Raw genomic sequence first — 11996 nt, 5'->3', positions numbered from 1 at the left:
AAAAAAAAAAAAACAAAAGAAAAGAAAAGAAGAAAGCAGGACTGGATCCTGATTCTTTCAGTACAGTAAATATTAGCAGAGTATTATGTGTGCAGAATAAGAAAGCATGGTACTTAACCAGACACTGCGGGAGGGAGAGAGGAAAGAACAGGAGACTCAATAGACTTACTATTGGATATTGAACTATTTTTTTCATATGTTAAAAATGTTTTTGAAAAGAGCTCAAGGAGATATTTCTATGCAAAGTACCTGTAATGAAAGTGTTTTGGGAAATGGTGCCATAAAAACAGAGCCAGTAAGCAACAGAATTTCCACTTCTTGCTTTGATATGCAGGCAGGTAGGTGGAGAAAAGTTTCCCTGAATAGTGCCTTGCAGTTTAAATGTCAAAATACTTTCATTTATTTGACAAATATTTATCAAGCACCTCCCTTGTGCCAGGAACTGTTCTGGGTTTGTGAAACACAGTTGCGAAGAAGACAGACTTGAGGGCGGGTAGCCGAGGTCGCCATGAGGATGTTGCCATGAACATGTGTGAGACGACAGGCCTGCCTGAAAATACTGTCGGTCCTAGTACTGTCCTGCCCCAACGGCATGCACACCCCAGTCTTGCCTTTTGTGTGTGTGTTTTTTCTATTTCTTCTTAAAGAAATCGCATTTCCCATCTTATTGTGCTTGTTTTCTCTTTTCTTTTCCTACTTCTCCAGGTATTTCTCCATCTTCACCGGACCCTCCAATCCGGTGCCCGCTGCGTTTCTCCGTCAGTCACGCCCCTCTGTCCTCACTTCCCTTCTTGTCCAGCTTAGACACCATAATTCATCATTCCAGTGGTCTGCAAACTACACGCCCATCAGGTACAGGAAGACTTTCCAAGGGAGGACTTGTGCAAAGAGAGGTTTAAGGAAACTCTCAATCATATAGATTATTTTTCTTAAGGTGATCCACCTGAGAACTCACAGGTGCGTATGGAGCTCCTTCACCTACTCTACACGAGAAAGACACATATCTCACCCATCCTGAATCTTACTATTGTGTATGCAACTGAGCCAAAAAACCTCCAGAGTCAAAATATTATGTTTAGGAACATTTTCTTAATAATTAATTGAAACACTTAGGACTTTCCTGGTTTTCCTGTCTTCTATGTATTTGGTCTTATAAACAGTGTATCTTTCCCAGGTTGGGATGTTCTGGATTCAGATATGGGATAGAATGTATGGAGAGAGTAATTATAATTGCTGTTGAATTACTTTGACTCTTTTATCTTTTGTCTGTTACTGATGAAACTACGGCTCTGAAAGTAGAGTCCTATGGAGGCAAAGCAAAGAGGATATTATCCAAAAATGCTGAGAATTAAAAGCAGCATGTTAAAAATATACCTGAACTATTTTTTAACTTTATTTATTCAAGATATTTATCCATAGGACTATTTTTCAAATTAAATTTAAAAATTTTAGAACAATTTTAGATTTACAAAGATTTGCAAAGATAGTATAGAATTCCCATCTACTGCACACCCTGTTAGTAATATCTTACATTATTATGGTATACATCATAATTAACAAAGAAATCAATGTTTCAATAATGATGTTTTTATTAACCAAGGGCCATACTTTATTTAGATTTTCTTATTTTTTACCTAATATCTTTTTTCTATGCCTGTGTCCTATTCAGCATACTGCACTGATATCTCATTAGTCTACTCTTGCCTGAGACTGTTTCTCAGACTTTCTTGTTTTTAATGACCTTTATAATTTTGAGGGGTACTGGCCAAGTATTTTGTAGAATGTCCCTCAACAGGGATTCATCTAATGTTTTTCTTATGATTAGACTGGGCTTCTAAGTTTTGGGAGAAAAATCTCAGAGGTAGAGTGACATTTTCTTCACATCAGATCCAGGGTGGACACTATCAACATGACTTATCACTGCTGATGCTAGCCTTGATCCTCTGGCTGAGGTAGTGTTTGGCAGGGTTCTTCCCCACAGAGTTACTCTTTGCCCCCGTTCCTAGGACATTTTATCAGCCGACATGTAAAGAACCTTTGAACTGTCCAAGTAGAAGAGGTTTATGATACTGATTCTTACGACTATCAATGGAATGCTTTTCAAAACCAGCAATTTTTCAAGATATATAAAGTAAAAAATTTATGATTTAAGTTCATGTTCATCATTCAATAAGATAGCTAAAATTTACTTTTAACAAATTTAAGATTTTACCTTGTAAAATGTTTAATAATTTATACCTCCTATTAACAATAATAAATAATATTATGTGTTTGCTGCTGGGTTAGTGAGTTTTTAGCAATATGTACCTTTTTCCTTTAATCAATTCAGAGGAAAAGTCTAAATTTATTATTGAAGAATTCTGTATCTAAGAAACCTAATAGGAAATGGGTACTAGGCTTAATACCTGCGTGATGAATAATCTGTACTACAAACCTCCATGACACAAGTTTACCTATGTAGCAAACCTGCACGTGTACTCTCGAACTTAAATAAAAGTTAAAAACAATTAAAAAATGTTTTATTTACCTCTTCCAGCAACATAGTTGCAAAAGGAGAAAAGAAAAAGAGAAAATTTCTAATTTCATATTAATTCTTATTTACTCATTTCAAATGGATGAAATACAAAGCTTGATTCATGTACACAATTCACTTACCAGAGGAAGGTCATTCATGTTGTTATAATACTTCTCATTTTATAAAAAATTACCATCTCATTGCACATTACATTACACTATACCAAATAACCGTTGAGAAATAATGTATTATTGTGGTCTTGTTTTTATAATAACTGTTGTAAGACATGCAAAATAATTAGATGAATTCTACATCAGTTTGATCTTGGCTGCAGAAGCAAGTAATCTAGTTTGCAAAATATATTCAGTAGTTTCTATTTCAGTATTTTAATAATGTCCATAAAACACGTGAAGATACAATTTTAAAAAGTCAGTCTCTTTCTGAATGCAATAAAGTCTGATGTTGCTGCTGATTTGGCACTGATATTGGCTTTGCCAGTTGGATTGCATGGAAGGCATTTTCCTTATATTGAATGAACCAAATCTGCAGCTTTGAAGTACTAATGAAAATGTATAGGTCAGGCGCAGTGGCTGATGCCTGTAATCCCAGCACTTTGGGAGGCTGAGGCAGGCAGAACACCTGAGGTCGGGAGTTAGAGATTAGCTTGGCCAGCATGGCAAAACTCCGCCTCTATTAAAAATACAAAAATTAGCTGGGTGTGGTGGTGGGCATCTGTAATCCCAGCTACTCAAGAGTCTAAGGCTTGAGAGTCGCTCGAATCTGGGAAGTGGAAGTTGCAGGGAGCCGAGATTGTGCCACTGCACTCCAGCCTGGGTGACAAAGCGAGCTTCTGTCTCAAAAAGAAAACGTATGAAGAATGTGATGAGGGGGGATGTCCAGATAAAGAGTACACAAGATCTCCCTGTATTGTTTTTTATAACTGCACATAAATCTACAATTATCTCAAAATACGAAGTTAATGGGTATGAAAAAACAGAAAAAATGAATTAGAACTAGCATAACAGGGTGACTGTAGTCAGTAATAATTTAATTGTACATTTTAAAATAACAAAGAGTGTAGTTAGACTGTTTGTAACACAAAGGATAAATGCATGAGGGGGTGGATACTCCATTTTCCATGATGTGATTATTATGCATTGCATGCCTGGATCAAAACATCTCATGTATCCCATAAGTATATACAACTACTATGTACCCGCAAAAATTAAAAAAAGAAGTTTAATTAAAACAAAATGTGATTTAAGCATTGTATCAAACACATTGTATTGACCAAAACGTAATCAAATTAACATTATTTACTTTTCCCAATTTCTATCTGAATATACTGAATTAAACAAAGTATCTCTGAGTGAAAGAGTAGCAAGTTATAATTTACATTCAGATAAGTCTTGGCAAAGCTTTTTTGGCATATATTCCTTCAGAAAAGAAATAATTTCAATAACTGGATAACAAGTACATTTGCAAATTAGGAGATTTCTAATTCTTTACTGTCAATACATTGAGTTATCAGCTGACAGATTATTAACATATTTCATATAACATAAGGATGATAGATCCTTATATGACTTTTATTGGCTTTCAGCTCAAGAGAAATTTAAGGAGTTGAGTGACATTGCTCTAAAATGTTTTTCTACTTTTATCTACATAGGTACGAGAAAAAGGCTTCTCAGCACATATGTTACAATAAAAATATATAACTGATGGTCTATATTTTCTATGACTTAATCTAGAAATAAGTAACTTTTCCCATGGATGAAATAATTAACTGGCAAAAGGTATCCTCACTTATCTTAACTGTTCATATGTATTAAGAGAAAAACTTACAATAAAATGTTTATTTTTATGTTTAATAGTTACTTATCAAAAATATTTAATATATTTGTTTTGATAAAAGTTTGGATGTATAAAGTTTATTTTAGTCACTTGTATATCAATCATAATTGCAATAGTAAGTCAGTCTAGAATACAATTTTCAACACTTAGAGGCTTATGCTCATGGAAAATATAAAAATTACATTGAACTTTAGTTTATATACATATTTTTGTTGCAGAGGAATGTGTGAGAATGATAAATAAAAATCTTATGAGTACAAAAATATATTGTAGAATTTAGTTGTGGGGGTGGAAAGTACAGGTTCAAATAGAAAGAAAAGATGTAAAATTTCAATTTAAGAAGCACTTCTAAATGTATTTTTAAATGGATGATGGTAGGTACCAAAATTATATGGTATTTAAATTCATTGGTTACATTTTTTAAAAAGTGAGATATAAAAGTGTACTGTGTGTCAAAAATATATCACATTTAGACTTACAATGAAAAATTTAGATGTTATCTTAAAATGTGTGGGTACATAGTTTTTCAAAACTATTTTTAGGAGCTATGCAAGCAAGAGTTTGAAGACCACGCAACGCTGTAGTCACTCTCTTCCAAACACCTTTAAGTCCTTCGTTCTTCCCTCCTGTCATCATACTCATCTGGCAACCAGCTCATCAGTTCAACTCCACTTAAACCCATACACCTGCCGGCATCATGCCTGCGCTCAGGTAGCTGCGTATTGCTAGAGAGGAACAGGAGGCCAGGCTGACCGGTTTCATGTTGGGTCCATGATCACAGCACTTGGAAGGGTGCACCATGCTGCCTAGCAATCCTCTGGTCTTCTCTGCAATGTTCAAGTTCTCACTTCTAAACAACTACTTCACACTTTCTTTTCTCCCCCTCAAAACTCCTATGCCACTTCTTCCATGTCTCAACTTGTAACTTACAACCTTACCTCATACTTCCTTGAGAAAGCGGTTGAGATAAAATAAGAACTGTCTCATCTTCCCTCTAGCAGCCTGCACTTGCACCCGTAGTCTTCCTTCCCTCTTGTTACTATGGTTGAAGTCCAACACTTCCTCTTATGCTCTGGGTCTCATTCTCTCTCAGCTTCTTAAAAACATTGTCTTTGCAGTAATCCCCTCTCACCTGGATCATCGCCAGTATCTCTTTATATAGTACCATTCTCATTAGCTTAATTAGCCTGCTTTTGTGTATTCTATCTAAAAAAAATTCTTATTCTCATTTCCATATCTTGCCCTTCCCATCTCTCCACTTTCCTTCATGGCTAAACTTCAAAAATGGGTTTTCTATACTCATGGCTTTATTTCCTTACCTTACATTGTTGACCCAGTCCACTCCAAATAGACTTCCTTCATACCACTCCATGGAGACTCCTTTCCTGAAGGACAATGATAGCTTCCATATCGCCAAATCCAATGACCGCTTCTCTGTTTTTCACTCATGACCCATTGATCACCTCTTCCTTTTAGAAGAGGTGACACTACAGTCTCCTGGTTTTTCTTCCACTTTGCTGGCCACTTTTTCTCAATCTCCTTTGCGTTTCTTCTGCTCATCTTGACCTCTAAGTTAGGAATTCTCCCTGGTTCAGTCTTAATTCCTCTTTCTTTTCTGTCAACGGACTTCTGCTTTGGGAGAATTTATCCTGTGGTTGAAATGCCATTTTTATGCTAATAAGTCTCTAATCTATATATCAAATAGGACTCCTCCCCAGAAGGCCCTACCCAGCACCTCCATTTATATATCCAATCTTAAATCTAACTTGGTCAACACAGATCTCTGAATTTCCATTGCCCACTCCCAAGCCCAGGTCTGTATACTGTCCTGTATTCACAGTCTCAGGTAATGCATGATCATCTACCCAGTTCTTAAACTACAACTGAGCAGTTTCCCCTCTGTCTGCTCTTTTTTTTTTTTTTAATTTCTTACATCTAATTTGTATTTTTAGAAATCTATTCTATCTTCAAAACATATTCATAATTTTTCCATGGTTACCTCATATGTTAAGCTACCACCATCTCTCACCAACTCATGGGACTCCTTAGTTCCGCTGCTTGCAGCTTGGCTGGACAACAATTCTTTTCCAATAAAAATTTGCAGGATTAAAAATATTAAAGTTATTTGCATGATTAAGTTATTAAAACCTTTTAATAACTTAAATCAGAATATATCATTCAATTGCTTAAATGGCTTTTAATTAGATACATAAATCACTCTATGACTTGGTCTCTTTCTTACATCTCTACCTGTCTTGTATCACATTCCCACTCTTCCTGTACTTTTCAACCTAGAACACACCAAATTCACTTTTCTTTTTCAAGAACACACCAAACTCACTTCCACCTTTGGGACTTTTCTCTCAATGTTTCCTCTGCCTCAATTTTTGATATTCACGTCTCAACCAAAATGCCATCTTCTCAGAGAGTGCTTCTCTGACCTCTAAAATAAATTAGCCACTCAGCTACTTACTATTACATCATCATCATTTAAAAAAAACCTTTTCATTTTAAAGTAACTATAGATTCATAAGTTGAAAAATCACACAGAGAGGTTGTTCTCGTGGTGTTTGGTTGACATAGAGTGGTTTTTGTCTAAAAGTTTTCATCTTGCTGGGTTGCTCCTTTTCCCAGTCCTGTGGCTGGAGAAAATAGGTCTTAATTATTTGTTTGCTTACGTGCCCCACAGCATTTCCATGTGTTTGGCTTCTCCAGTACACAGTTTAAGGTTTATGAAGCAAAAGAAAATCCAGGGAGTACATGACAATGTTGTTCCTTGAGTTCTGAGATTCCCTAGTTGTTTCACCATTTTCTATTTCACGGTCGCTTCATGTGTCTGTTGTTTTATACATAATGTCCAAGATCTTTTTTTTTTTTTTTGAGATGGAGTTTTGCTCTTGGTGCCCAGGCTAAAGTGCAATGGTGCAATTGCCACTCACTGCAACCTCCACCCCTCAGGTTCAAGCGATTCTTCTGCCTCAGACTCCCAAGAAGCTGGGATTATAGGCATTGCCACCATGCCTAGCTAATTTTGTATTTTTAGTAGAGATGGGGTTTTACCATGTTGGTCAGGCTGGTCTCAAAATCCTGACCTCAGGTGATCTTCCCACCTTGGCCTCCCAAAGTGCTGGGATTACAAGCTTGAGCCATGGACCTGGCGAGGAATTTCAACTGTCCTTAGCAGAAATAGGGAAGAGTACATCTACAACGTCATCCCAGAAGCAGAATTCACATTGTCCTCTTTTAATTCTTATTATTGTGTAGTTCCAGCTATTAAAACATTCATTATTATAAGTTTGATTTTTTTAGAAAGATATTTTTTAAAATTTCCAAATAAATAATTTTTTAAAAGTTATTTTATTATTGATTTCCAAATTACAGGGAGAGAAATGGCCTTTTGGATGCTGATTCCTTGAATGTTTTGCGTGCTGTTTTGTGACCTAATAAGTGGCCAATTTTTGAAAATGTTTCATAGATAAGAAGAATGTGTGTTCTCAGTGGTAGGATGTCCATGAATTTAAGCAAACTTGTTAATTGCATTTTAAAATAAGATCTTCTGTATACTTACTAATTTTCTGCCTTGATCAGTTTTTGAGAAAGGAGTCATCCTCTGTGATAATAGTATATTGCCAATTTCTTGTGGTAAATCTGGGAAATTTAGCTTTTGTATATTTGTGACCATGCCGCTAGGTCACAAATAAATTTAGAATTGGCTATCACCTTGGCGAATTTTCACTTTTAATTATTGTATAATTACTCTTTAATTTCTAATAATGATTTTGTCTTAAAGTCTATTTTCTTTTCTGGGCTATTGTTTATTTAATACAATGATTTCCATTCCTTTACTTTGAGCGTTTCTGCATCCTTATGTTTTGGGTATTTCTCTTGTAACACCCTTGTCTAGTTGACATTGTTTGCCTTTTAAATTGGAGAGTTTGATGTACTTACATTTAACATGATAATTGGTATATCTGGAATAATTTCTACTATTTTATCGTGTGCATACTTAATGTTACTTGTTTTTTTCTCCTTTCTTGACTTTTTTTGGAATGAGATTTTTAAATGACTTTTTTTTTCTCTACTACTATGTGAAAGATATGATACTACTCTCAATTTCTATTATTTTTGTGATTGCTCTTAAATTTTTAAACTATACACTTGACCAAAGGTCTAAAATTCTTTAATATCTTTACAAATAAACCAGTACATCTAGAAGAAATGGATAAATTCCTGGACACTTACGCCCTCCCAAGACTAAACCAGGAAGAAGATGAATCCCTGAATAGATCAATAATAAGGTCTGAAGCTGAGGCAGCAATTAATAGCCTACCAACCAAAAGTCCAGGTCCAGATGAGTTCACACCTGAATTCTACTAGATGTACAAAGATGAGCTGGTACCACTCCTTCTAAAACTATTCCAAACAATACAAAAAGAGGGAATCCTCCCTAACTCATTTTATGACACCAACATCATCTTGATACCAAAACCTGGCAGAGACACAACTAAAAAGAAAACTTCAGGCCAATATCCATAATGAACATTGATGCAAAAACTTCAGTAAAATACTGGCAAACCAAATGCAACAACACATCAAAAAGCTGTCCATCATGATCAAGTAGGCTTCATCCCAGGGATAAAAGGCTGGTCCAACATATGCATATCTATAAACGTAACCCATCATATAAACAGAACCAAAGACAAAAACCACATGATCATCTCAACAGATGCAGAGAAAGCCTTTGACAAAATTCAACAGCCCTTTATGCTAAAAACTCTCAATAAACTAGGTATCAGTGGACCATATCTGAAAATAATAAAGGCTATTTACAACAAATCCACAGCCAATATCATACTGAATGGGCAAAAACTGGAAGCATTCGCTTTGAAATTTGGCACTAGAAAAGGAGGCTCTCTCTCGAGATTCCTATTCAACATAGTCCTGGAAGTTCTAGCCAGAGCAATCAGGCAAGAAAAAGAAATAAAGGGTATTCAATTAGGAAAAGAGGAAGTCAAATTGTCTCTATTTGCAGATGACATGATTGTTTTTTTGGAAGACCCCATTGTCTCAGCCCAAAATCTCCTGAAACTGATAAGCAACTTCAGCAAAGTCTCAGGATACAAAATCAATGTGCAAAAATCACAAGCATTCCTATACACCAATAACAGAAAAACAGAGAGCCAAATCATGAGTGAACTTCCATTCACAATTGCCACAAAGAGAATAAAATATCTAGGAATACAACTAACAAAGGATGTGAAGGACCTCTTCAAGGAGAACTACACATCACTGCTCAAGGAAATAAGACAGGACACAAACAGATGGAAAAACATTCCATGCTCATAGTTAGGAAGGTTCAATATTCAATATTGTGAAAATAGCCATACTGCACAGAGTAATTTATAGATTCAATGTTATCCCCATCAAGCTACCATTGACCTTCTTCAGAGAACTGGAAAAAAACACCTTAAACTTCATATGGGACCGAAAGAGAGCCCACATAGCCGAGACAATCCTACGCAAAAAGAACAAAGCTGGAGGCATCATGCTACTTGAGTTCAAACTATACTACAAGGCTACAGTAATCAAAACAGCATGGTACTGGTACCAAAACAGAGATATAGACCAATGGAACAGAGCTGAGGCCTCGGAACTAATACCACACATCTACAACCATCTGATCTTTGACAAACCTGATAAAAACAAGCAATGGGGAAATAATTCCCTGTTTAATAAATGGTGTTGGGAAAACTGGCTAGCCATTTGCAGAAAGCTGAAACTGGACCCCTTCCTTACACCTTACACAAAACTTAACTTCAGGTGGATTAAAGATTTAAACATAAGACCTAACACCATAAAAACACTAGAAGAAAACCTAGGCAATACCACCATTCAGGATGTAAGTGTAGGCAGGGACTTCATGACTAAAACACCTAAAGTAATGGCAGCAGAAGCCAAAATAGACAAATGGGATCTAAGTAAATTCCAGAGCTTCTGCACAGCAAAGGAAACAATCATTAGCATGAACTGGCAACCAACAGAATGAGAAAAATTTTTTGCAATCTACTCATCTGACAAAGGGCTAATAGCTAGAATCTACAAAGAAATAAAGCAGATTTATAAGAAAAAAACAAACAATCCCATCCAAAAGTGGGCAAAGGATATGAACAGATACTTTCCAAAAGAAGACATTTATGAGGCCAACAAACATGAAGAAATGCTCATCATCACTGGTCATTAGAGAAATGCAAATCAAAATCACATTAAGATACTATCTCATGCCAGTTAGAATGGTGATCATTAAAAAGTCTGCAGACAACAGATGCTGGAGAGGATGTGGGGAAATAGGAACACTTTTACACTGTTCCTGGGAGTGTACATTAGTTCAACCATTGTGGAAGACAGTATGGCAATTCCTCAAGGATCTAGAAATAGAAATTCCGTTTGACCCAGAAATCCCATTACTAGGTATATACCCAAAGGATTATAAATCATTCTATTATAAAGACACATGTATATGTATGTTCATTATGGCACTGTTTACAATAGCGAAGACCTGGAGCCAACCCAAATGCCCATCAATCATAGAGTGAATAAAGAAAATGTAGCACATATACAACATGGAATACTATGCAGCCATAAAAATTGATGAGTTTATGTCCTTTGTAAGAACATGGATGAATCTGGAAACCATCATTCTCAGCAAATTGACACAAGAACAAAAACCAATCACTGCATGTTCTCACTCATAAGTGGTGTTAAACAATAGTGAGAACACATGAACACAGGGAGGGGAACGTCACACACTGGGGCTTGTTGGGGGCTGGGGAGCTACTGTAGGGGCAGCAGGAGGTAGGGGGGTTGGGGAGGGATAACATTGGAAGAAATGCCTGATGTAGGTGACAGGGGGATGGAGGCAGCAAACCACCATGGCATGAGTGTACCTATGTAACAATCCTGCAAGATCTGCACATGTACCCCAGAACTTAAAGTATAATTTTAAAAAAAGGGAAAAAAAAGAATTAAACATTTATAGATAAAAAGAGGCAATTAATTAAAGACCACCCTGCTTTTGCATTGTCTAATCATTTTTAAATGTCATTAAAGCTTAATAATATACTAAAAAGTTTTTTTTTGTGTTAAAATACACATAACATAACACTTACCATCTAAACCATTTTTAAGTTAACACTTCAGTGGTATTAAATGCATATTAACTACACATGTAAGTGATAACATGCAGTACTTTCTGTGTCTGGCTTATTTCACTTAGCTTAAGGTCCTTTAAGTTCATCCACATTGTTGTGGGTACAAAGTTACAATTAGAAAGAAAGAATGAGTTCTGGTGTTCGATTACACAGCAGGGTAACTATACTTAACAGTAAGGTATTGTGTATCTCAAAATAGCTAGAAGCTAGAATTTTGGATGTTACCACCACAAAGGAATGTGAAATGTTTGAGGTGATGGATATGCTAATTATCCTGATATGACCATTACACAATGTATACATGTGTCAAAATGTCACATTTTACCCATAAATATGTACAATAATGTGTCAAAAATAAAAATAATTTAAAAAATGAATATATTCACATTGTTATGCTGTCATTCCCACCATCTATCTAC

The sequence above is a fragment of the Cebus imitator genome, unplaced genomic scaffold, assembly GCF_001604975.1.
Source record: "Cebus imitator isolate Cc_AM_T3 unplaced genomic scaffold, Cebus_imitator-1.0 Scaffold108, whole genome shotgun sequence".
NCBI lineage: Eukaryota > Metazoa > Chordata > Mammalia > Primates > Cebidae > Cebus > Cebus imitator.
The sequence above is the reverse complement of the archived record's forward strand: the minus strand, read 5'-3'. Positions refer to the sequence as shown.